The following is a 26343-nucleotide window of genomic DNA, read 5'->3' as shown; positions in this document are numbered from 1 at the left end:
ACAAGTCGCTTACTAAGAAGGTCTCCCTGGAAACCCTTTTTTCATTTTTAAGAAATGTTCTCTATCCACCTAATGGATGACGACAAAGTTGATTTGTGATTACACTCCAAACACTCCAGTTCCTGTGAGGCATTTAACCAACCTTGGGGTGAGGTCAAAGAAGCCAGAGCAAGGAAGTTGCCAATAATGAAGAAAAAAAAAAGTTCTTTTTATTCCCATGGTTGCTGTTTTGTCTTTTACACTTGCTGAACATCAGCATACCCTAAGCAATAAATCTGATTGTAAGACAGCCTTACAGAAGACGGAAATTTAGAAATAAGCTTAGGACCTCCCACAACAGTGAAGAAAGCTGTTGTGGGATTGAAGAAGTCCTTGAGAAGTAAAAGAACAATTTCCTTTAATAGATAGCTGCTCCCAAGCACTTCCATGTGGCTGCTTATGTCTGTCTGGCTCTAGATGCAAGTCTCATAGAGGAGGAAACAAGTCCCAATTGTTCCAGACTTTCTAGCTCTCTCAGTGACATTTGATATCTCCTTTGTCATAGAAAACAAAGTACTTTTGTGCTTCAGTTTTCTCAATTATAACATGGACATACTACTACTCTGGAATCTGAAGAACAACCTAAATACACCTCTTAAGACAACAAATAGATTCAAAACAGTAAAATGCTGATCATCTTTTCAATGTGTTGGGGGAAAACTGAAAAAACAGTAACACTGAAATAGACCTAAGAGTAACATGGAGAGCTAATGAAATGGGAGTTTACAACAGTACATGGCTAGGGGAATGGTGAAGTCTAGTTTGTACTCGTCACTGTCAAGGCACATCACAGGGGATCACAGGTGTCGTTGTGGCATTTGAAGTCCCCATGATGGTTAGCTCTGCCTGTGCTCACTGACGAGAACGCTGCACAATCTGATCTTGCCAACAGTTTGGCAAAATTATAGGTGCCATATAACAATCTGTAAGTGTTTGAAAGGTGACGTGTAGTGCAGGGAGAAGAACTACTTAAGACACATACAGGGATGTAGCACTAGCAGTAACAAGATGCAACAAAAAAAAAAAAACCTTACTATCTTGGCTAGTTTCACAGGGAGAAATTACCTGACAGTGAGATGTCCTAGGCTGTAGACTCATCTCTGAAGGAAAACAGAAGCACTACTCTTACTTGGGTGGGATATTTTAAATGGAAGAAAACACCAGCAGTGACACTCTGGGAAACAGCCGCCTTCTGGCAGGAGGATGCATACAAAACGCAGTTGTTCCTCACTGAGTCTGATGAAAATGAGGGAGAAACACAAGATCCACCTTTAAAGATGAAGGGTAAAATGTTGGTTAAAGAGTCATTCTAAAGAAATTACCAGAGATTTTACACAGTTTTTCAGGCGTGAAATAAAACACCATTAGTTATTCATCTCTGACAATTCATGCTAGTATGAATCCTAGACTGTTGCTTTGTTAGCCCCATCTTCTCTCCATTTTGATGGATTCTAGCGGTGCCCTAGCATGTTGCTAGAAACTGATGAGGTCTCACAGGAAGCCAAGAGACTGAGCATCATAAAAGAGGGGAAACACCTACAAATGATTTACAGCCAAAAAAAACATGAAAAGACTCCTTGGATGAAGATTCAGGAAATGCAAAAGCAACAATCTGAACTATAAAGATAACAGATTAGATGACTGGCTTCCCTTGCCTTTCAGACCCTTGTGTCCACTTTCCACATTGTTTGCCTTTTACTCCCTCCCACTGCATGGCCAAATCACAGAGAAAAACCAAAATTTTTCATAATAACAAAGCATCTTTTAAAAACTCTTAGTAGTAGCCCTCAATTTAATAGAAAGCAGGATCTTCCTTGTCAAAAGAGAATGGATGGTTTACATCAAAAGAAGATATATGTCTTAATGCAAAACTAACCCAAAGGTTGAACATATTTCTGTACATACACCGTATTTGGTTAACATAATATAATGTATCTGTAACTTCATCTTCCAAATAAGTTATTAATTTAAAAAGCTGAACCCTCTTTACAGAGTAAAAATTAGGGCAGAGTCCATGCTCACACTCAAATGATGTGTTTCAGGATGAAGGAGGCAGCCACAAGGAATATTACAGGCATACCTCATTTTATTGTGCTTCATTTTATTGCACTTTGCAGATATTGTGTGGTGGGTTTTTTTGTTTTTTTTTTTAAACAAATTGAAGGTTTGTGGCAACCCTGCATTGAGCAAGTCTATTGGCGCCATTTTTCCAACAGCACGTGCTCACTTTGTTTCTCTGTGTCGCATTTTGGTAATTCTCACAATATTTCAAACTTTTTCATTATTATTATAACTGTTATGGTGATCTGTGATCAGTGATCTCTGATGTTACTATTGTAATTGTTTTGGGGCTCCACGAACCGCACCTGTATAAGACGGCGAATTTAATTGATCAATGTTGTGCGTGTTCTGACTGCTCCACCGACCAGCTGTTCCCCCATCTCTCTCCCTCTCCTCAGGCCTCCCTATTCCCCGAGACACAGTAATATTGAAATTGGGCCAATTAATAACCCTGCAATGACCTCTAAGTGTTCAAGTGAAAGGAAGAGTTGCACATCTCTCACTTGAAATCAAAAGCTAGAAATGATGAAGCTTAGTGCAGAAGGCATGTCGAAAGCTGAGACAGGCCAAAAGCTCGGCCTCTTGCGCCAAGCAGTTAGCCAAGTTGTGAATGCAAAGGAAAAGTTCTTGAAGGAAATTCAAAGTGGTGCTCCAGTGAACACACGAATGATAAGAAAGCAAAGCAGCCTTATTGCTGATATGGAGAAAGTTTCAGTGGTCTGGATAGAAGATCAAACCTGCCACAACATCCCTTAAGCCAAAGCCTCATCCAGTGCAAGGCCTGAACTCTCTTCACTTCTGCGAAGGCTGAGACAGGTGAGGAAGCTGCAGGAGAAAAGCTTGAAGCTAGCAGAGGTTGGTTCATGAGGTTTCAGGAAAGAAGCCATCTCCATAACATAAAAGTGCAAGGTGAAGCAGCAAGTGCTGATGTAGAAGCTGCAGCAAGTTATCCAGAAGATCTAGCTAAGAGAATTGATGAAGGTGGCTACACTAAACAACAGATTTTCAATGTAGATGAAAGAGCCTTCCATTGGAAGAAGATGCCACCTAGGACTTTCATAGCTAGAGAGAAGCCAATGCCTGGCTTCAAAGCCTCAAAGGACAGGCTGACTCTTGTTTGGGGCTGATGCAGCTGGTGACTTTAAGTTGAAGCCAATGCTCATTTACCATTCTGAAAATCCGGGGGCCCTTAAGAAGTATGCTCAGTCTACTCTGCCTGTGCTCTATAAATGGAACAACAAAGCGTGGCTGACAGCACATCTGTTTACAACATGGTTTACTGAATATTTTAAGCCCACTGTTGAGACCTACTGCTCAGAAAAAAGATTCCTTTCAAAATATTACTGCTCATTGACAATGCACCTGGTCACCCAAGAGCTCTGATGGAGATGTACAACAAGATTAATGTTGTTTTCATGCCTGCTAACACAACATCCATTCTACAGCCCATGGATCAAGGAGTCATTTCGACTTGCAAGTCTTATTATCTAAGAAACACATTTTGTAAGGCTATAGCTGCCATAGATAGTGATTCCTCTGATGGATCTGAGCAAAGTAAATTGAAAACCTTCTGGAAACGATTCATCWTTCTAGATACCATTAAGAACATTCGTGATTCATGGGAGGAGGTCAAAATATCAACATTAACAGGAGTTTGGAAGAAGYTGATTCMAACCCTCATGGATGACTTGGAGGGGTTCAAGACTTCAGTGGAGGAAGAAACCGCAGACGTGGTGGAAATAGCAAGAGAACTAGAATTAGAAGGGGAGCCTGAAGATATGACTGAATTGCTGCAATCTCATGACAAAACTTTAATGAATGAGGAGTTGCTTCTTACAGATGAGCAAAGAAAGTGGTTTCTTGAGGTGGAATCTACTCCTGGTGAAGATGCTGTGAACATTATTGAAATGACAACAAAGGATTTAGAATATTACATAAACTTAGTTGATAAAGCAGCGGCAAGGTTTGAGAGGATTGACTCCAGTTTTGAAAGAAGTTCTATTGTGGGTAAAATGMTATTAAACAGCATCACWTGCTACAGAGAAATCCTTCGTGAAATGAAGAGTCAATTGATGCGGCAAATTTCATTGCTGTCTTATTTTAAGAAATTACCACAGCCACCCCAGCCTTCAGCAACCACCACCCTGATCAGTCAGCAGCCATCAACATCGAGGCAAGATCCTTCTCCATCAGCAAAAAGATTACAATTCGTTGAAGGCTCAGGTGATGGTTTAGCAATAAAGTATTTTTTAATTAAAGTATGTACTTTTTTTTTTTTTTTTAGACTTAATGCTATTGCACACTTAATAGACTACAATATAGTGTAAACATAGCTTTTATATGCACTGGGAAACCAAAACATTTGTGTGACTCGCTTTATTGCGATATCCGCTTTATTGAAGTGGTCTGGAACCGAACCTGCAATATCTCCGAGGTATGCCTGTATAGACAAGATGGTAAAACACTGCCCCTTCACACCTCCCAGCTTTTCTAACTAATAGAAGGAGAAATAAAGGTGATCTCCCTTCCCTTCTGTAGGAGCTCCTGCTTCACAAACACTAGTTTGCTGTTTTCTAGAGATATAGTTTCCTGTAGACATCTACTCTTTTTGGCCAGGCTGTTAGTAATGCCTGTCTGCATACAGTAGTGTCCTATGTCAATAGTATAGACAACTTCTTTCTGAACCTAAAGAAATTATACTAGATATATTCTGCCTCTTCTTTCTCTGTTTGTTATTCCTAATGCAGTCATTGTTTTGGATGCAGTAGCTTTTGCGGAAGAGATGACTTCCCTCCCCAGCCAGGTATGGAATATTATCAAGAGAGCCTGTTACCCTGATAAAGCCTTGCTGGAAGAAGGTTTACATATGGAGGGATTGTTAAAAAAAGAAATCTAGTAGTTGTGGACTTCAACATAATATTGCTACACTGCAACAGATCACCATGCAGAGACTGTCTAATCATTCCATAATCAAAAAGGAACTGCTGTTCCTGCAGTTCTTCCTCTCTTGCTCATCTACCACTAGCCCAACTTCTTACTCATGTGAGCACCCAGTAGGGCTATGTTTTTTCAAGAGCTTCTGGATCTAACCAGCCAAGTTGGAACATAAACCCCTTCCTGCCTGTAGCTTCAAGTGGCAGAGTCTTCATAGGAAACCCTTTTCAAACAGATCAGCACAAGCTGCTGGACTCTGTTCTCCCTCAAAATCCTATATAGGTGGCTTGGTAGTACAGAGAAATATCAGTCTCTCATTTATTGACAAGCACTGATAGACTAGTCAGACTACTCAGAAAGAGTGTGCTGAAGCATCTTCTAGAAGTGTAGTGAGAATTACTGCTCCAGTCACTCCTCGGTGCCAGACACATCATTTTTTGCCCAAGCAGGATTCCCCCCCACTCCCAACATTAGCAGGGCACAGAATTTCACCTTCAGTCCTCAAGCATCAGAGTTTAGAGCATTATGCATCAGCATGTCACCTCTTAAATAGCTCTCGCTGTAGGCCACCTAAAGCAGGGTGAGGGGATCACATTTATTTTTGCTCTATGAATAGACAAACTGATTAACCTCTCATTTTAATGAGTTATCTACCTTTAAGTAGTGCTAAACAAATACAATAGCTTTACTGCTTATGTGCTGAACAAAGCTCAGCACACAGGCATTTTCTGTTGGCATTAAGGTTAAATGTTAAATTAATTTACATTAGTTCAAGAGATAAATCAGCACTCTTCACACATGAGAAATTCTATTTGGACAACTAAACTCATATCTCTGCCGCAGTCTTTAGCCTACACATAGTCCAATTTTCCTATTTAATGTTGAATTATAGAAGCACAAATAATTAAATACAAGCTTGGACAATGAAAACCGAAGCAAGCCCAATGAAAAAAGAGCAGGAAACCTACATCATTCCTATTTACTCCTCTTAGAAAGTGAGAGAATTGCTGTACCAAACCCTGTCCCTACCTTCGCTAACATATCCAAGCAAAATGGTCTCTACAGGGTCTTTCTGAACTCAAAAGAGATTTGTTGTAGAGTGGAAGTCGCGTTTACACCGCTCTTGACAGCCAGCACAGTTAACACAGCAAACGAAGCAGGAGGATCTGCATGGTTACTGCCATGCTGAAGTGCCAAACACCATGAGCATAATGGCAAAGCTGCCAATATTCAACAATGCACAACTCCATTTAAAAGTTATACCAATAGCCTGCAATTTTGGCTCACACTCGATAACACATCGTGAGAGGTTAGGGAGCAAACGCTGAAGCCAGCATCAGAAAAACACACAGTATCAAATACAGACAGGGAAATGATACTGGAGTCGGATTGTATTAAATTTGCTTGGGAGGAGTTTAGAGCAGGATCTGTGAAGTGTATAAAAGCAGTTAATGTTTAATAAAGCAAACTTGCAACATTCAAAGGCATGAAGCAATCACAGCAAGCAGCCTCCAGAGGTCAAGAGGTTGGTTCACAGAGCTCCAGCCACGGCCATACCCACAGTAAAGGTGAACTCTTAACTGCAATTAGTTGAGTCAATACCCTAGCGAAGACAACAAGGCAGTCTGTAGTTCGTTTCCCTGTGAATCATCAGGCAGAAGCAAAGTTTCCTGTGTAGTGAGGTTTTGGGTTGACCTGGTAAAATTACAACACCCTTCATGGTAAGCACAATTCTACCTGGAGTTATAAAACACATTTTCTCAAAGTGAAGGCAATGCTTCACTCGGAAGATAAGGCAGTAGCTCCTGCAGGGATCTGTATGGGTACTAACTGCCATCATTTTTAAGCTTTTTGGAGACTGAGCCAGACAGTCTTAATCAGGTGCAAGTGCCCATACCACGTACATGAGTTTTGTAGGAGGCTAGTTCTGGGAAAACCTAGGCATTGTTACCTCTCTGTTGTCAGTTCAACGTGAGATCATTAAGTCACTTATAGTTTGAGTTTTCATTAGAGATTAAGGTATTCTGTCTTCTAGTGAAGCCAGTTCTTCAGGCATCAAGTAGGAAAATAGCTACCTATTTTGAATTAGCCTGCACTTCAGAAGTATAGGGACAGAAGCAGATGTTTCTACTACTATTTGTAATCAGTTTGGCATTGCTATGAAGATGCAAAACATACTTAGGGGAATTTGTAGCTACAATGAGAGATACACACTAATGGTAAAATGATTGGCTACAAAGCACTCATACTGGGATGGTGAGTTGTGCAAAACTCCAAACTACATCGGTATTGTGATGAGGTATATTACCAACAGAAATGCAGCAGCCTATCAGAGCTATGTAAACAAGTATGTGCAGTGTGAACAATGTCAGTCTCGAGTATTCGAAAATCACTAATTAGGCCACCCTAAAAGTGACAGAAGTCACTTAAAAATTAAGAAAACTTTTATAAAGTAATAAATGCTTAGTTACTTCTATTTGATTTCCTGTGGATTTTAGTAGCATTTTTCAACTCTCACTGAAACCCTGAGTGCTAGAACTTTTTTTAATAACTGCTATTCTTATGAAATTTCTTGCTTCTGACATCTCATGCTTTCAACAAAAGCATTCTGAGATTTGCCATAAAGCTGATTCTTATTAAGCCAACTGATGCTTATTAACACTGTGGAGACATGCTTTTCCAACCTGGGGCTGGAAAACAAAGAATCCAAGACAGGAAAAAAAAATAAGGTTGATGATTCCCCCTGAAAAAGACAGACAGCCTTCTAACTTCTCATATCCAAATCATGTCCTAATATCATTCATTTCTTTTTCTATAAGATCCCTGAAATGAAGGTTTTACTATTTATTCAAACAAGCCAGAGCTCTCACCCAGACTCTTACCATCTTGAATACTGCAACATCTTACTCTCACATCCTGACAAATGCAACCTTGCCCCACTGAGCTCTACCCTGAATGCCCTGCCAAGATAATTTTCCTGACCTGACTGCCCATGTCACTTTACCTTCACATTGGTTGTGACGGCTACTCCTCTTACCTCCAGCTATTGCATTAAACCTAAACTACTCACTTTCAGTTCTAAGGACCCTCTATTTCCCTATCAGCTTTCATTCACTTAAGATACATCTGCTCCCATCTACCACTAGCTATATTCTTTTTCATGATGCCTACAAAAAGAGCAGATGTGCTTAACCACTGCCTACTATACTGGCCAATAGTGTCTTGTTTCTTTGTATCTTTATCAGGGGCTTTCTTTCTGTCGTATATTTATACTGGTTTGGGGTCCCATTCCGTGTTTAAAGCTCCCAGGCACTATGGCCATAGAAAATATATGTAATAATAATAAATAATTTAAAGGAGTCTACTGTTAAGTAACTGGAGACTTTCAGAATACAAACTGATGCAGTAATGTGATAATAGGTAATGCTCTGTAGTTTACTGGAGGAGACTAGCACAGAATGCAACTCTGATACTAGCAGTCTAGTGTAGAGTGAGTATAAGTAGCTTTATGCGCTAATGCTGGTAAATCTTTTAAAATCCTTGTAGAGAGGGTTGTGCAAGAGCACAAGATGTTTGGTGCTTGTTATGAGCAGATACCAGTTGGAAATTATTAGTTTTATGTCTTTTGTTTTATGTCTAGAAATACCCACCCATTTAGTATGCCAGATAAGAATATATTGGGCTATCTTCCCTCTAAGACATGCATGCATCTGAAATGTAGCCAAATTCTGCATAACTGTAGTGTCTGTCCACCATATATTAATTTGCCAAAATTAATAAGCATACTATTAAAAAAATCATAATGGTTGCTACAAATCCATGATGAAGATTTAATGTTAAATGTTTTTCTAAATGTATATTTAGTGCTTATCATTTGGATGCTTAAAGTATGCCTGTTGTGTCTGATATCTGTTTCTCTTAGAATTTTCCATAAACATTCTGGCTGGGGGGGGGGCGGGAGTATTCCATGTTGATAGAGAAATGCATGCTTTCCTGACTAGAACAAAGCTAATGGGCACCAAAGCTTTAAATCTTTTAATCACAGCAAAATCCTTTGGTTTTAAATTTACCTGTCCTGTTAGGGGACGAAACAGTCTTACAATGCTTTACCCTGTACCCCTTTTTCATACTCTGATGCTCATAAAGTTCACTGTATTATTTCAAGAGTTCATGTGGAAAAAAATAAAAATAAAATCATGCCACAATGCTACAAAAAGGAGAGGCTAAAGCTACAAAAACCTTTAAGATTCTGGACATTCAAGCTCATCTTTAGCTTCTCAGCTTACATTCAGGTTTTTAAATATTCACCATATTTCTGATATATTTGAACTCAGCAACTACAGTTTGAGTCAAGATTCTGCAGGCTCTTAGGTGAAGAACCATTTCCCTTTGAAACACATTTACATCAGAATGTAATTTCTCCTAGGATGGGACTTTATGTTGAGCTGCCTTCTTGAGTCTTGCCAAATTGGAACTCAAGTCATGCTATGATGATGATATTGAGATGATGCTTTACTTAAATCCAGGTAGGGTAAAAAAAAAGGCTTGAAAGGAGAGAGCTGTAGGATACTGAGCCAAGTAATTGCTCAAGGCTCTGAGCAGCTGAATGAAGCACCTGTTAAAAGTGTAGTGCACATTCACCTTTGATTGGCCTTCATGGATGAACCATTAATTCCTCCACATGCTTCGGCAAAACAGCACACTGAATGATGGGGCATAAGGGAACAAACCAATATAGTCTTTTCTCATTTCATATAGCCAAATTGTCACTGCACATATTCTTCTGTATTAAAGCAGTTCCTCTTACAGTGCCCATGTCAGAGCATATTTTGGGAATCTCTTTATGGGTGTCAATCAGAAGTGCTTGGAGCTTTGTCTCTCTGCATCCACTGTACAAGGCTACAGAAACTTGAAATTTGGAGGCTTGTGGAAATCCTGGCAGGCTGAGCTGACCGTAAAGAGAGGATGCAGACATCACAGGCATGCTCAGTGACTGAAGGGGGAAGCCCTGCAAATTAGTTAAGAACGCTCCAGCACCTGCCTATTGTGTGGCAGACAAAACACAATCCCATCCAGCAGCTTCAAGCTCCATCAGACATGTGTTAGGCAGAAAGCCAGCGTAAGACCACAGCTCCTGATAAACAAAAGTCAATCATGTTTCAGACAAAGGGAGCCAACGTGTAGCCACACTCCCCTATAGTGGAGAAACAAAAATGAATCCCATGCCTGGAAAAAAGTTACAGAAGTTTCCCACTAACAGAGCAAACTCAGAAATTATAGAACAACAGAGACATAACTGTGCATATCACAACTGATCCTCCGTATCTTGTCTGAAATCCATAACCCTTCTGTCTGTAATTGTCATTAATTGGAAGTGGATTTTTAAATGAAAACTGTGTAAAAACACTGCATTAAATAGCTGACCAGAAATGGAAATAAAGATCAGATTTGTAGCAATCATTTTAGTTCCTTATGTCTTTTATTTACATTCTCCTCCTTCCCTAAGTGCAGACATATGTGCACATATACAGATACTCAGCTCCTACATCTATATGTAATTATATTCCAGTTCCCATCTCGCCTGTAGAACTGCACCTCTATATTGACAAGAGGAAGATATTTTATCAAACCAAGTCTTCTCCGTTATCTGAATTCCCAGAGAGAATGCGTTGGCACTGTCGAGGGATTCAACCATAACTTTTTCTTTTCTCCTTTGTCATATATTCTTTCCTCCCAGTAGTCTTAGCTGTGCTTACACAGAGACCTTTCCCTCTACACAAGAGACCTGCAGAAGTCATCTATACCTATACCTAATAGCTATTAGTGCAGTTGCATTCCCTCATTTCTTTCACCCATATCATGGGTTCAGGGATCACTCACTGAAATTCTTTGCAAACAATTTATTCAGTGCCTCAGGGCACTGAGAGCATGTCAAACCATGGCCCAAACCATCCAAACAGCCTGTTAGGGTGCTTTTGACAGCACAAACCTACTTTGAAACATATTTTCATATGCACGGCCAGCCAGAGTCTTCTGTTACAATTTGCCCTAGAAGACCACCTAATAACTAAGCAGCAGAAAATCTTTGTCTCTTATTTCTTCTTTCATGATAAATTAATTAACTTAATAAATTATTAGCTTACCAGATCAGGTCCATCTCATTTTCACTATTCACAAAAGTTCAACCTGCAGAGAGGCAACATAAAATTTGTTTGAGGAATTCAAGGCCTGAACTGAATAAAGAAATTAGTAGCATCTGATCTGAGACCCACCTCATTTTAGCATCCCCTTCAGACTAACTCATGACGTAATTACTACAGGACATTGCCAGAAAGGTGCTAGCAGAAAACGGAAAGTGTTTCATTGTTTCTTTGATGTTCTACAATTAAGTAAACCACAGCAAACAGTGCAACAACAGTAGAACTGAAGCCTATTACACTGTGGGGAGGACTTCTCTTGGTAGCACAGGAAAAAGTACATATAGCTGCAATAATATAGTGGTATGCTGTCATGGTATCAGTCCAGCAAGGATAACAGCAGGTGCAGTATAAACACATTCCTCCTGTCAGACAGATTTATTATCTCAGAACACAGTGCAAAGAAGAAAGATCACAGGGAACATTTAGACCACTCATATCAATGAATTGAACTGCGCTTGAGACCAGGCAAAAAAGTGTTTGCTCTTTTGAAACAGTACACCAAGGAGTAGGCATGCCTGCCATTGTATAGATAATCAGAGACTCTTCCCAATAATGGAGATCTTGTCTCACTTTCCCTGTGCTGCATGAGGCTGACATCTGAAAGCTGGTAAGCAAAGCCCAACCCAACATGCAGGTTCCACCCACTGCCAAGGTCAAGACAGATAGCCTAGAAACACTTGTGTACCGGTGACTACTCCAATTACAAACACATCTGAGCTCAAAAAAGGGGGAGGAGGGGGAGGGAAGTGGATTTTCAGAGTGTGAAGCAAATGGACAGGTTATAGGTCACCTGAAAATATTTTATGAATTGAATGTCTCATATAAACAAGAGAGTCTAATGTGGAGAAATATTTTTATCCTCTGCATTTTTAAAGAATTGCTTTGGCACCACAGACTCCTACACAGTGATGCTCCGCTACTACGGATCAATGCTGAAGGCAAAATCCTTGCCTCTGAGGTCAGGTAAATCATCATGAAAACAAGACAAATACATTTTTAAAGCACGGCCCTGTGAAGGAGGTATTTAGTGTCCATAGCCGTAACACCCTGAGGCGTCTCTCATCCACGCGAGGCATTCTGCAAGACCACTGCCTCTGAGCAGGGGCTGGACCCCGTTGCCTGTTCAGAGCTGCTTCGAGGCCCACAACTTCCCAGATATGTGCATGCACGGCGTGCCTACTCACGGCCGTCACAGTCTGCCTTCATTGTTTCCTTTCACAAGAAAGGACAACTTGGACAGAAGCCCTCAGTTGCACTTCCTAGGCTAGCAAAGTGGGAAGAGAGACCTCTTCCTGAGGCCAGCCAAGAGGCAGGACGCATCACCAGATCGCTGGTGCGACACCAGCAGAGAGCCGGTCAGTTGTCACCACAAAATCGGTCTTCGCAGGCCAGCGTGTCTACATTGGGGAAGGGTGAGCACCCAGTTTATCTGAGAGCTTCAAGGCGTATAACTTTCATACTAATTTTATTCAAGCACTATTTTGCACATCACCTTTTAAAGATTCAACCCTGGCTCTAGTATGTTATTAAATGTTGCTAGAAGGTTAGCACACCTTCATCTTGTCTGCATTGAAATAGAAAATAGATTTGCTGTGGAAGGCTAACCCTAAAAGAAATGAGATAGTACCTATTTAGCCACCTTGAGAGTATCAGATGCTAAGGTGTTGTAACTAGCAACCAATACCTGTCATTTGATGAGAGTGAAACTAAATCCACTAACCTGAATCTGATCAATTATTTTTCAATATGGATTAACAAAAAGCAAACTGTTAAGGTCTGAGGAGCAGCTAGAGATCAACTATAGCTTTCAGCATAATGTTTTTTCTATATAGATATATTTGAAGAATAAGGTGAAGGCTTTGGAGAATTTCTCAGAGAAAATTTTCTCCCATAAATATATCTACGCTTTGTTAGTTCTAGCAAGTCCTTACAACCAGCCTTCATCTTCAAGGGACCCCATTATCCTTGCTAGAACATTAGAAAACTAGAAGAAACACGAAGCAGGATTAGAAATATGGTTTTGTAGTTTCAACTTGGAATATTTTGATTGTATTTTTGTTGCCAGTACATCCACTTCTACAATTTAGCCAAGGCATCTGATATTTCAGCTCTTTACTGTGCATCAGTTTCCCCATCATTGAAAGAGAAATAGCACTTCACCTACCTTAGTGTTTTTGCTCATTCTTTGGAAGAAAGCTTCAAGGTCCACAGCAAGTTGAAACTGAGAGAAAGAGATAAAAAAAATATTTTCAAGGAAAGAAGAAAAGAAATTCTTGAAATCTATTGAGGGAATACTTTTTCCTTCCCTCTCCCCCCCCCCCCCCCCCCCCCCCAAAAAAAAGTGAGCAGAAGACTTTCTATGCAGAAGAAAACCTAGCAACACTTAATCTCTCTCTTATGTCCTAAAGCTGACCCTAGAATACTAGGTATTAGGTCCCAGGCAGAAATCATTTGTCCTTCTCCCCCTTCATCATTTTGAGTCAGAAAAGATCAGATAAACTAGTTCAGAATCCCAGTTCTCTCTTTCTTAATCTCTGGATAACGAAACAGTTAGCATTAAGTATACCGTCATGGGAGGAAGGGGCAAGTTTGGTGGCAACTTAGTCACTGAAGGATGTTGGATAAAGACCAGAAGGCCTTTTCACATATGCTGTGTCACTACCGTCATTTAGTCATAATATTATGTCATCTGACAATATCGAGTATCAAGGAGTGGAAAGATCAGGTTTTTATCTTAAAACATAATTATACTGAAAAGCCACTGAAATTATTAATGCCTACTCAAAAAATTATGGCCAGATTTTCAGGTGTATATAGTGACCTGACATGTCTTCCATGTAACATTAAAAATCTGAACTAATAATGAAGTTTGAATAACAAAATGTAGCAGACATGACCCAAAGAAGCAATGAGCAGCTGGACTCCTGAAGTAATGGGAGATGCATATATTCAGGCCAAGATCCAGCCTTATGAAAAGTCAAATTAGAAAAAAAGAGATAGCAGTTATTTCTGTAATAGCACATTGCCCACCTAAGAATTTCAACTACAAAAACAGATAAATAATCTTCAGTTGTGCCTGTTTATTGCAGAATAACATCTTCTTACACAAAGAAAGCAAGAAAGTAAATGGCTTATCAGAAGATGCCTCTTATTGATAGCAATGCTAACTGGAACAGAATGGTTTACACTCAGTAAGTTTCAGTAGGCATACATGCAGTAATTGAAAACCACAAAGGATTTATTTTATTAATCATTATGCCTTTGTTTTTCTGTATTTGATAGATTATCTTAATTGTTTGTACATTATTTCATTTGGTACATGACAGTTGTACAGTAAACTGTGATTATCATCTTTTGGGTTGATTTAAAATTATATTTATTAGCCTGTCTCTGAAAAAAAAAAAAAAAAAAAAAAAGGAATGCAACTGAAATCTAAGAAAGTTCCTTTAAAATGCCTCTTTCTTAATTCTTTATTTCTGCTGGTCAGCAGAGTGGCCCAGAAAGAATGTCAAATGTGGCAAATGTCCTTCCTTTAGACAACAGATAAAATGAATGTTACAGCATTTTGCAAACGTGGCCTCTGACTGAGGGAACTGAGATTGCCGAGAGGTCTATGTTAGAAAGAAGAAATGAGGAGTCTGTTTATCCATTGAATCTAACTTAACAGTAAACATGTATTACACTGGATTAGCACTTCAGAAAGTTATTTAATTACTAATTGGGGTAACCAGAAATGAGAGGTTCACCTGCATCATGCTCCTGCACATACTACTTGGGACAAAAATCTGCATTTTACACTTCTTTTTAAGATGCATGAAAAATTTCAGGGTAAGTAGGCATGTCTTACCTGTCTTATATGGGTTAGAAAGGCTGAATTTTTATCCCATGTCCAAAACTCAAGCAAAGTCCACCTTTCTCAGCATTCAAGAGGTATTGTAAGGAGAAAAGAGCAAGCTTTCTTCAGCTCGAATGTTTCTGATTTTTCTTTCCCTACTGTCAATTGAAAAAAAAATACACTAATTTTTATTTTGGTTCTGAAAAACAATACAGACAACTGCTATTTATGTAGAAGACTGGCCAAAATGAGAACAATATTAGCAACATTTCTTTTATTTTTTAAATTTTGGGGGGGAAAAAACAAAGAGAAGTTTACAGCTACTAATCAGAGTAAACTGAATTGCAATGAGCACTAAACTGCTATGGTGCAGAGTATAGCTTATTTAAAGTTAATTTAAGTGTATCTGCACTACATTTGCCTCTGCCTGCAGATAACAAAATTTATACATTTGCTATTCTGAAATATATCCTAAAGTTGAATACAAGTAAAAAGATGAAGGTGGTAAAAGCCACAATAAATACATTCTCTAGAAAGCCTTCTCCTCCTACTGGGATTCATAACACTTTTCTGAGAGCGGGAATCCCTGCTGCACACTTCAGTTTCTGTCTACCAAGTATCTGCTTTCCCCAGTTACAACCCATACTCCTATCTTGTCCTTATAACAGGCAGTAGAAAATCTTACACATCTTTGCCCATTCGTCAACAGGTCCCCCTCCAGGGTGCTTCTCCTGCTGCTGGGAGACCGTGACTGGTAGACACGCATGCAGGTTCAAAGATGTTTCTTATCTGGGCCATGATGTAGCTAACCACAAGCAAATGTAAGCAGAGGAATAACTGCACCTCACAGCTGTCCAAGTTCTATGGCAAATGGAAAAGAGATCTCTGAATACAAATAAAACATCAACATCACCACACATCCACACTCTTTTCTTTCTTAACTAAAGGACAAAATGAATGGTTGATACATTAAAGGTACTTTTTTTTTCTTTCTTTCTTTTTTTTTTTTTTTAATGGACCTTCAATAGCTTAGCCAGGCTACATTTCATCTCCACAAATGACAGTATAAATATGTAATTTTACTTATAAGAAATCCACATGAGGAAAAACCAGAGTTCTTATTTCATTTTACTAGGGAGCTTATAGAGCATAACACACACTGGGGCTAAGTTACGTTGGGCCCTGTCAAACACACTAGCCTGGGAAATGGGCAGCCGATGCTCTTGTTCTCTTCCTGTTTAGAAAGGCAGCAAAAATAAATGGTCAATGAGGAAGCTAAGGCAAAAAAAAGTGATGTGGTTTACCCTAAAATCATGTAGTCCAAAGGAAGCAGCAGGAGAATTCCCATCAGGCAAGTTCACAGCTGCTGCGCCATTCACTGATCAAGAAGATTGAATCTTTCAATAATATTTTGAAACTTTAAAACTTGTTGCAAAATAGGATACAAAACAGAAACACCTTTTAAGATCATAGCAGCATTTGCATGACTGCTGTCGTTTGCACATTACAGTTTTTCTTTGATATACCAATTTCCACGAAGTTATTTAATTACTCTGGAAGAAGCATACCAACCCGTATCCTTCAGACAGGAACACAGGGTATTATCATGCAAGATTCTGCACCAATTACTTAAAGTGCCCATCTCCCAGTCATAAACAACAGCTACTGCAAAATCCCTCTTTAATCTTAAATTGACCCTTGAAAACCGCCAGAAGTTAAAAACAGCTAGAACTGACACAATACACTATTAAAAATTAGTATTTAGGCATGAGAATATTTATTAGGGCACAGATATAAGAACGTATCTATTTTATTGACACAGTACTAAGTATTTATTCTGATTATCAAGTATTTATTCTGATTATCAAAGGCCAGAAATGTTATTAGACCAGACATAAGCAGTATAGTTACACATATGAATGGTTGATACCGTGCATCTAAAGCAGCAAGATTCCCAGACTCGCAGCCAGGAAGTCAAGAGATAAGTCATTTTTTCTCTCCCAAGAGAAAAAGTTCAGTGCACTATGGTGTTAAAATTCCTGAAAAGCTATGTTCATGTGTGGACTGAAGAAGGAAGAACCGAGGTAGCCTCTGAAATACCTCCCAGTACCAGATAAGAAGCCGAAGCCAAGGTTAAACAGTCCTTGTTAGGATTTAACTTCAGTATGAGTTAACAAAAAGTCAATTGTTATTTAAAATATTTTTAATTGTAGCCAAAAGACTGCAGTGCTAATGAAAAAATAATTTTTTTACGTTTAATAAGAGGATATTGAAAGAGATACTGTTTTTATTCTTTGTTTTACAATGGTTTTACTTAATGATGATGAGAAATACATTCATAAAATAAACTCGAGGAGGCAAACGAAACTAACAGGGGACCATTTACAGGTTGTACTTCTGAAAGCTTTTTCATGTTGTCTAACTCCACCCACTGAAGATATTCCACCCCAAATAACATAACTGCCCTAGTGGGGTTTGGATATTTTTTTCCTCCAGTTAAAATAATGAGACAAATATGTCCTTAGAAGTTTCTGTGTAGGATGAACCTTTGAGTCACAATTAAATTAATAGTATGAAATACAGTTAACTGGCAGCAATTTCAGTTTGTGCACCTCACTGTAGGCGTACAAATATCGTTAAAAGAGACAAACACGCTTGCTGTTAGGGCAGCTGGTAACATCGGTCCAGTTTGAGCTGAAGCTATGTCAGCACTTCAGTTTGCCAGAACAATTTGTCATCTACGCATAGTAACCACTAAGCATTATTTGATGTTTATCCTTGTTCCATACGTTATACTTCCTGCTTACCTTATCTTTGTCCTTCCATTGCACATTACAAAACATGGGTTCTGAATTTAAAAAGAAAAAGAGGTTTAAATTATAGCTCCTTAAAGGTCCTTTTAGTCTCCAAATGGGTTTGATGTTGGGTCAGATAAATCCACAAAATGAACTAAATGCATTCTTGCTTTTAATAAATGTTAATGAATTAACATTTTGCCAAGAATGTTATTATATAATTTTACAGGAGTGCTGTATCTTTGAATTAATTACATGTTGCTAAAATCTAAATACATGCAATTCAATTTATTAAGTATACTTTAAATATACATATGTACACATATAAAGTATACTTTAAATATGTACAATTCCAGAAAAAACAGACATTAAAATCTCATAGCAGTTATTGTATATGCATACCGAAGAGCAGGACAATTCAAAGTGAAGGATTAAACCACTGCCAGTACAAATATCTAACTTTTGCTTCTACATTTTCCTAAAGCTCAGTGCATGCTCTTCATACCTACCTATCCAAGATGAAATATTTTCTTGCCTCTAGAAGTAGCCCAAAATGTAAATATTATTTTGCATGATTTTTAGTAGTATATCTCATAACAAAATTCATGTCACTGTATGCCCTATTAATCATAGTGCATATTTCAGTCAGTGTAAACAGTTCTATTGACTGAAGTGCTATTAGCATAGCTGAAGATTTCATAATGTTCTGTCTTCATGCACACACTTAAGTTAAATACTGTGGACAATACACAATACATATTCTGTTATATGCATATGTACTATAAGCCAATCAAAAAAACAAAGTAATTTCTGAAAAAAATCTAAATTTAAATTCAAAGCATCTGAAATATCTGCATTTTATTCTGTTGTAACTGTGAGTTAACATTTTTAAGGCTCTATATTTGTGAATATTATAAAATATATGAAATTTGATATATCAAAAATGTATGTGGCAAATTAAAAACTGTTTCAACTGGAAAAATAATTTTAGAAGTGAATATTTAAAATATTGAAAAATTAGAATATTACCTTTATCCCCCCCCAAAAAAAAAGAAAAAAAAGGCCATTAATCAGTACCCCTCCTTTTGTCATACTTCTTTGAATAGGTCCATATATTATTTAATGGGTTTTGTAGAGATACATTTACATGAGTTATAGATCACATTACAACTGATGAATGCCCAACACACAGGTAAGTTATGAAAGGTCATCAGTTACAAGTGAAAATGCATAATGCATGGTTGCTGAATACGTTTGCAAGTTTTGTGTGCTCATACAGAGTAGCTACTTGGGCAACACTGAGCAGTGAAACTTTGAACATGAGAGACCTACAAACATTATTTAACTTTGTGTGCTACTTGGAGGTCCATTGGCTTGAAGGTCACAGGCAACACAGGCAGGGTTACACACCACATGTGTCCAGGCTCAGCTCAAGAGGAACCGATAAAAACAGAACCCAGATACCCTGATGGTTCATCCTGAAAAAAAAAAAACAAAAAAAAACAAAAAAAAAACAAACAAAAAAACACTGCTGAAATACCTACAGTTTCAGACAATTCTTTATAGCACTTTCCAACTCCTAAAGCTCTTAGCTTCTCTTAAAATACAACAAACAGTATATGCTTTTAACATAATAAATCATAATAAAAATGAAAGCCCGTGATTCTACTGTCTCACTGGAATTCTGTTCTGCCGTAATTTTTTTGTAATCTAGCTATGACAAGTTCAACGATGTCCAGCTTGGTTAAGAACAAAAAGCAATTGTCTATAACCGTGGTCTCCCCACTCTTCTTCCTACTAGTAGCACTCGCACCAGCATCTTCCAAATTCATTTACTATTTCAAGAAACCCTCAAAAGGGGGTTGCCAGAAAGCATAAAAACATTCCAGTAAAATCATGCCCCATCATTCATTAGAACATCACAGCTGTGCACATTATTTCAAGACTGAAATTTCATTCTGAAAAATCCCTATGCTTCTGAGAATTGTGAACCAGATTAAGTGTTGTATAAGCTGCTCTCTGCTGTCTCAGTGAACGTGCTTGTGCAGCCCTCCACAAAGCTGAGTCCTGAGAGCACGCGTCAGGTCAAACGGGGCTGAGCATGCAGGGAGGATGCGAGGTTACAAGGCAGAACCAGTTTGACTGCTTGTGCTCATTTTACCTGCGAAATTCTGTGGCCCTGAAGGGTACAATGCAAGTTGCTCTTTTTCCAGCCATTGTAGGCTCAAATCCTGTAGGACTGTGAAATTCTACTTCATTATCCAGACATCTATTTCATTATGAATATCCGTCTAGACATGAGAGAGATCAGAATACAGCATTGCTCATGGTCCAACACACACCATGACAGCAGCAAGCAAAAAAAAACCAAAAAAACCCCCCACACAATGGCCTTAACTAACCTTTGTTAACTTCTATTTACAGACAAAACCAACTAAATAGCAAAGCAGTTAAGGATTCCTTAACGCTTGCATGAACAAACTTCCTCCTAGAGGTTGCAACTAAGATTTGACAGTGTGTGTGACTTACTAGCAAAAAAAAGGAATTTAAGATGCTTTCTCCCAGTGACAATTAATTTGTTTTCAAAGAAACAGTCGGTTTTATTACAGAAGAAGCAGATTCTGCTGCTAAGTCTGATTGTTTCCTGTGAAATTTTAAAGAATAAAAAAGCAGCATGGGTTAATACTTTAGCATATGTCTGAAAGCATTAACACCTTCTTTGAGTGGTATCTGTCAACAGTAGCAACATTGTTACTTTCAGTGTACATTGTGTGGCTGTAGGAACTGTTGTGCAGTTTATCACCTAAATTTCTCCCAGAAGCCTCATCCAACTGTTTGCATTATTTCTTTGTTTTACCGCCCATGCTTTTTAACATTATACATCGAAAAAGTATAGTGATAGTCTGAAAGTCTTTTTTTAATCTCCTGCTTCATTATCTTGTGAGCATAATTTAATCAAGGAACAGTTTATTTACTTTTTCCTGTGAGTTTCAGAAGCAGATTGTCATTGTTACAAATCTACTCTTAAAGTTATGCCTAAACATTTTCAAGAGTGCCTAGCTATGGAGAGCCACTACTTTATTGTAGATGGTTTTAAACAAAAAAATTCCATTCTCTGATTATTACCTTTTACTATCAATTTAATTAATTTTTATGGGATTTATTGGGTGTTATTTTTGAGTGCCTATTTGTTATTTCAACATGGCTTTATGTGAATTATCTTGTACAAAAGCTATCTTAAGAACATTAAGTCCTTGGGTAACTAAGAAATCATAGTGTGGAAAAAGCAAGCACTAAAACACTAAGTAGTGATTATGATGAGAGTAGAGACTCCTTCTTGTGTGATAGAGTCTGTAGGGGCAGAGTATTACATGATTTAATTCTCCTTGTAAAAGTGTACAGCAATTAGAAAGAACGTTCTCTTTTCTTTTCTGGGTTTCCCTTAGTACCTGCAAAGTCAACACCTTTTTCTGGCTAAGCTTTTTGTAAGACAGCTTAATAAAAATCAACTTAAAATCAAAATTTATGTCCCCAACAAGGAATTTAAATTAACTCCACTCTCACTCCCAATTTAACTAGCTCTATCCTATACTCAGTGGTGCAAGGATGCATTATGCATCTATTATTCTTGTTCAATGTACTAATTAACAGAACAGATACTTTGTCTGCATAAGGAAAAGCTTGACTGATTCTATGAAAAAAAAAATACTGCAACAACTTCCTAGATTTTCTCCTTTCTCTTCTTCATGTCAAGTACTGGAAATTTACAGCTGCAAATACCACTCTTCACATCCTTTGTCCCTTATAGATGAAAAACCCATTTGTTCTGGCCACAACAGAGCATTGCCCGCTCAAGATCATCTCTTTCTACTTATTGTTCTTCTGGCGTTGACTTCTTCTGATGTGTTACAGTGTTCACAAACACACAGCAGCACCTGAACCTCTCAGAATATGCCCAGTACATGCATATTTCCTAAATTCTCAAGTCATTTCTGATCATCTAATTGGCTAGACAGCCTAACCATAATAGCTCAAGAAATTAAGTTGAAATTTCTTTAGACTGTTTTGATATCCTCATTTCACTGACAAATGAGATGCTTTTTCTTTTTAAATGAGACTGATTCTCAGTCTTGTCCTGTTGTGTTCTGTGTTTACTTAACTGTATTCCAGAAAGTCCCCTTAAATGCAAGTTATTGTGGCATAGATTTAATCATCTGCTTTTCCACCAGTAAAGATACTTTCTTAACATTTCTTAACTTACTACATAGTTGTCACCATTGATTGAACGTGCCATGGTCCCCACAGCACTTTGCCTACACCAGACTCCCATAATATCAGCTTCTGCTGTCCTGTTCCTTGAGCCAGTGGCTGTATTGGCCACATGGGTCAATAACACTTGCCATTTTCCACTCATTTTAATATCATCTTCTGTTTTCCCACTACTTAAAATATCTTTAGAGGACATGCTGAATAAGATCTTGGAAACTGTGTAGCTTTGCTTCATCTGTCTCTAGATTTCCCTTAGTCTTTTGCTTTCATCTTTCATTATAACAACTTTCTGATTTCAGTACAGCTATGTTTTTAATTGGAGCTCCTGGGTAAATGTTTACAGTCCTTAAGAAGAGTTTGATAAATTCTGGGAAATAATTTTTTAAACCCGTGAAAAGAGCATATTGTTTGTTTTTCAAATCACTAAATCCTTGTGTGAGATGATTTAATAGGAAACTCAGGTTCGTGATAGCAATTATAATGCATTTGTCATACTACGTTCTGATCTCCTTATTGAAGTTCCTGCTATATTCTCTTGAATAAAGTGCAAGTCCTTGTACCAAGGAGTTGCTTGACCACTATAATTTGGGGGAGAACCTGAAACCCATAGAATAGACTTAGCACCTAGCAGTTTACGTAACTCCCATTTGCTGTTCACTACTTTTAATCAGGTTTTCAAGCCTTCACCCCCAAAACTATTTTTAGCACTTGTAATTTAACAACATATTTTTGCATCTTTCATTTTGAAAGTCTTCTGATTTCATGTAAAGTTTTTTGGGTTTTTTTTATTAATGGCAAATTTTGTGCAACTTAAGTGAAATGTAAGTCTGTCCCTGAGTGCCCATGCCCTACAATAAAGACTCTTCCCCCCCCACCCACAGTTTCTGCATTGTTTTCCCCCACAGTTCTTGACACACAGTGCCTTGCATGGACAGCATTCATTGAGTGGAAGACTGCTGCAAGTCTTTCGATATCCTTCTCATGCAGCATATAATCTTATGTCTAATTGACTTACCATCACCCAGAGCCTACAATGAACACAGAATTAATTTCCTTATGGGATTTTGTATGGTACTTTCACTACAGTATCTGAATTCTTTGAAAACATTAATGAACTGATCCTCTCAACACCCTTTTGAAGTAAGAGAATATTTTTATCACTATTTTACACAAGGGGAATGGAATAATTGAGATAAAAGCCAACAAGTTCAGAAGCATCAGCTAATTTTGTTTGCCCATTTTGAAAGCCTAGGACCTGAGTTTTCCAATAGCTAAGGTTTTTAAAGCTTTTTATAAGTTCAGAGCAAAAATCCTGATTATATCACTTGCTGCTGTGAATGCAAAATGTTGTGTATGTTCAACATTTCTTCACATCAAACCTCAGTTGTTTCCAGTTGAGCACTCAGAAGTGAAAAGACTTTGAAAAGTTTGTTTTGAATCACCTGCCCATTGCTTTAAAGGAATCACGTGGCTGAGATAAAGCACGCACTTACTTCTTTCTCTCTGGCCAAAATCACAGAAATTTTCTTTCTCTTTGTGTCATTCACAAGATCCCTTTCAACTTCCACAACAAATGAGATTTCCTGTAGAAGCCCATCTTCTTCACTGAAAGACTCTAGCCCATGACTAAAGCAAGTCCATCCTGTGCACCAGAATAAATGGACATTGAAAAAAAATATATACCTATCATTTGTTTTAACTGAAGACTACACAAGATGCCTGTATGCAAATGGGAAAAATTATAGTGACACATGAATTGCTACATGCAAAAGTTCTGATCATGACTCTGAAATCTTCAACCAGGGACCAAAGCAAAGATACAGACAGGTCAATGTCAGACAGAAGCTGTGAGACACAATTGGAGTTTAATTGAAAGCTCACGTACTGAGGTTTTTTTCCAATTCTTTCAATATAACCAAATTTGGAAAACTATTCCACTGCAAAAGACTCTTCCCTGACATTTGGATTTCAAGCTTAGCAATTGAATTCTCAATCACATGCATCTGGCAGGGTCTTAATCATGCAAAATTTTACAAAGGAACTTTAACCACTCAGACATGTAAGTGCTGTCATCTACAAGATGTAAAATAACTTTTTAGAAGTGTTTTCAGATACACAAGTACACCTGCATACTTTACCTACCTCTGTTAAAATCATTATATACACTAACTTTTTTGCTATTGTCTTTTTTACATATAACATAATATGTTATAGTTACATATAACATATGACAAAAGCTAATACATTCTCAGATGTGAAGGGAAGAAATTAAGGAGGACCTCTAAAAATCAGACTATATTTTCAGACAGTACATTGCAACGCAATTGCTAAACAACCTGTATTTAAAAACATCTAAACTGAAGTTTATTTACCTTTCTGTAAGCTACCTTTTTAGGTCTGGTTTCAGCTGTCATTTCAGGGCTTTGTCACCAACACCTTTAGAGAGCTCAGTGAAGACTATGCTGTTAAGAAGAAATGAAAGAGGAAGTGAAAAACTATACTGCAAGTTCTRAGCTCATGCTGCACGTACACACAAACACAGAGCAAAAGCATCTGCCAAGTACTAGCAATGCCACCTCCCCTTCCCACCCCCCAAAAAATCCCAAACCCCCACACTTTTTTTTGGCATAGCTCCCCATAGCTGATCATAGTAATCAACAACAGGCAACAAAGACATTAAGTCCTGGAAATAAATCGACCTTGTCAAAGGAAAAAGCAGCCATCTAAAAGCATAGAGCGAAAAACTTAGGCTGCTGTGAAACATATGAGAGCTTTTCTATTGGCTTCAGTGGGACCTGGATTTCAGCTTAAATCTATATTACACTGACAGCAACAACTACAGAAAAGCTGTTTTAAAATATGACCTTATTCTGCTGTAAAATTATGGCAGTGGAACTTTTTATGTTGATATCGCAAGCAGAAGATGTCTCAGAATCACATGATTTAAGACAAGAAAAGATCTACAGATTGCCCCACCTAACTTCCTGTGTAACCCAGGTTATTCAATTTTTATCTCATTACCACCTCATTGACACCAATAACATGTTTTGGAATAAATTGCGTCTTAAGAAAAATAGCTAGATTTTATTTGAAAAGAGCAAGAGAGGGAAAATTCATCGTTTCCTTTGAATGTTTGTTATTTACCATTTCTGCCAAGCCTAGGCCCTATTTATGATTTAAATATACCTGGTTTTTGCTTGCTTAGTTAGTTCTTGCTATATATTCCTAAACTAGACTGAAATAAGCCATCAACATCCATCGTGAAGGTACCTACAGCCAGAAATCAAGGTTCGCTATAAATTTCTTTTTTGGTACTTAATGCAGATAAGTATTTTTATACCTCTTACTGCAAGGCACTTTCTCCTGTCCTAGAATCATGCTTTTTGTTCTTTCAATATATTTTCTATTTTTTAACGTTTAAATCCTTAGGTATTACAAATGGACAGTGTGCTCACCAAGGACAGGAGGAGATGTAAAATTACTATTTTTCATCTATCATTCATAAATAAAGCTGCAGTAACCTTATTAACCACAGCATTGCATTGGGGATGTCTATCAGTTTGCTTGCTGTCTGTGAGCTTGATTGCTTTTCCAGAGCTATTACTTGCCCTATCCTGTAGGAACGGTGGTCCTTTCTCTCTCTGAATGTAAAATTTGCCCTAGAGGTTTGTTACATTTTTTGTGAATGTGTTCAGGTTCCTAAGAAGTCCAGTTTGCTCTGAATGAGCAAGAAATTCCCTTCCATTATTTACTCTTTTGCCAGCCTCTGTAGCTTTCACAAAAATTTATCAGAGGAGATTTACATCTCCCTCCAGATGATAGATAGAATTTGAAACTTACTGGAAAGATCCTTATGCAGAGATCATCTTCCTTCTATGACTTCTTCGGATGGAACTGATGGATTAGATTTTTATACTTTTAAATTTTTATAAGAGAGTAACTTAAAATCTGATTTTTTAACATCAGAAATAATGAAGTCATATGCTTTATCCACATGGGTAAGTATCCTACTGTGGTTAGGGGCAAATAGCCTATAGGCCTGTTGTTAATGTCTCCCTTACTAATCACATCTCCCTCTCTCATTGCTAGTAATTACTAGCAATGTTACTAGTATGTTAACCACTTGCCCAATAAGATGGTTTAAAAACGAACATTTGTATTCACTTATTTCATACTGCAAGAAATGCACCTCAGATATTTCTTCTCAGCT

General features: G+C 37.9%; 1 long non-coding RNA gene across 1 annotated transcript; it reads right to left on the bottom strand.

Annotated features, from left to right (window-relative positions):
• Nucleotides 1–1267: 1267 nt before the first annotated feature.
• Nucleotides 1268–24589, bottom strand: LOC112969638. The gene is made up of 9 exons (XR_003254758.1): nucleotides 24506–24589; nucleotides 19197–19342; nucleotides 17877–17917; nucleotides 16374–16466; nucleotides 15755–15930; nucleotides 15082–15227; nucleotides 13399–13455; nucleotides 11178–11220; nucleotides 1268–1308 (listed from the first exon to the last, which is right to left on the bottom strand). It is a non-coding gene; the product is annotated as an uncharacterized LOC112969638 (long non-coding RNA).
• Nucleotides 24590–26343: the final 1754 nt, after the last annotated feature.

The sequence above is a fragment of the Apteryx rowi genome, unplaced genomic scaffold (genome assembly GCF_003343035.1).
Source record: "Apteryx rowi isolate R43461 unplaced genomic scaffold, aptRow1 scaffold_360, whole genome shotgun sequence".
NCBI classification, from domain to species: Eukaryota; Metazoa; Chordata; class Aves; order Apterygiformes; family Apterygidae; genus Apteryx; species Apteryx rowi.
This window is presented reverse-complemented; position numbering and strand designations above follow the sequence as displayed.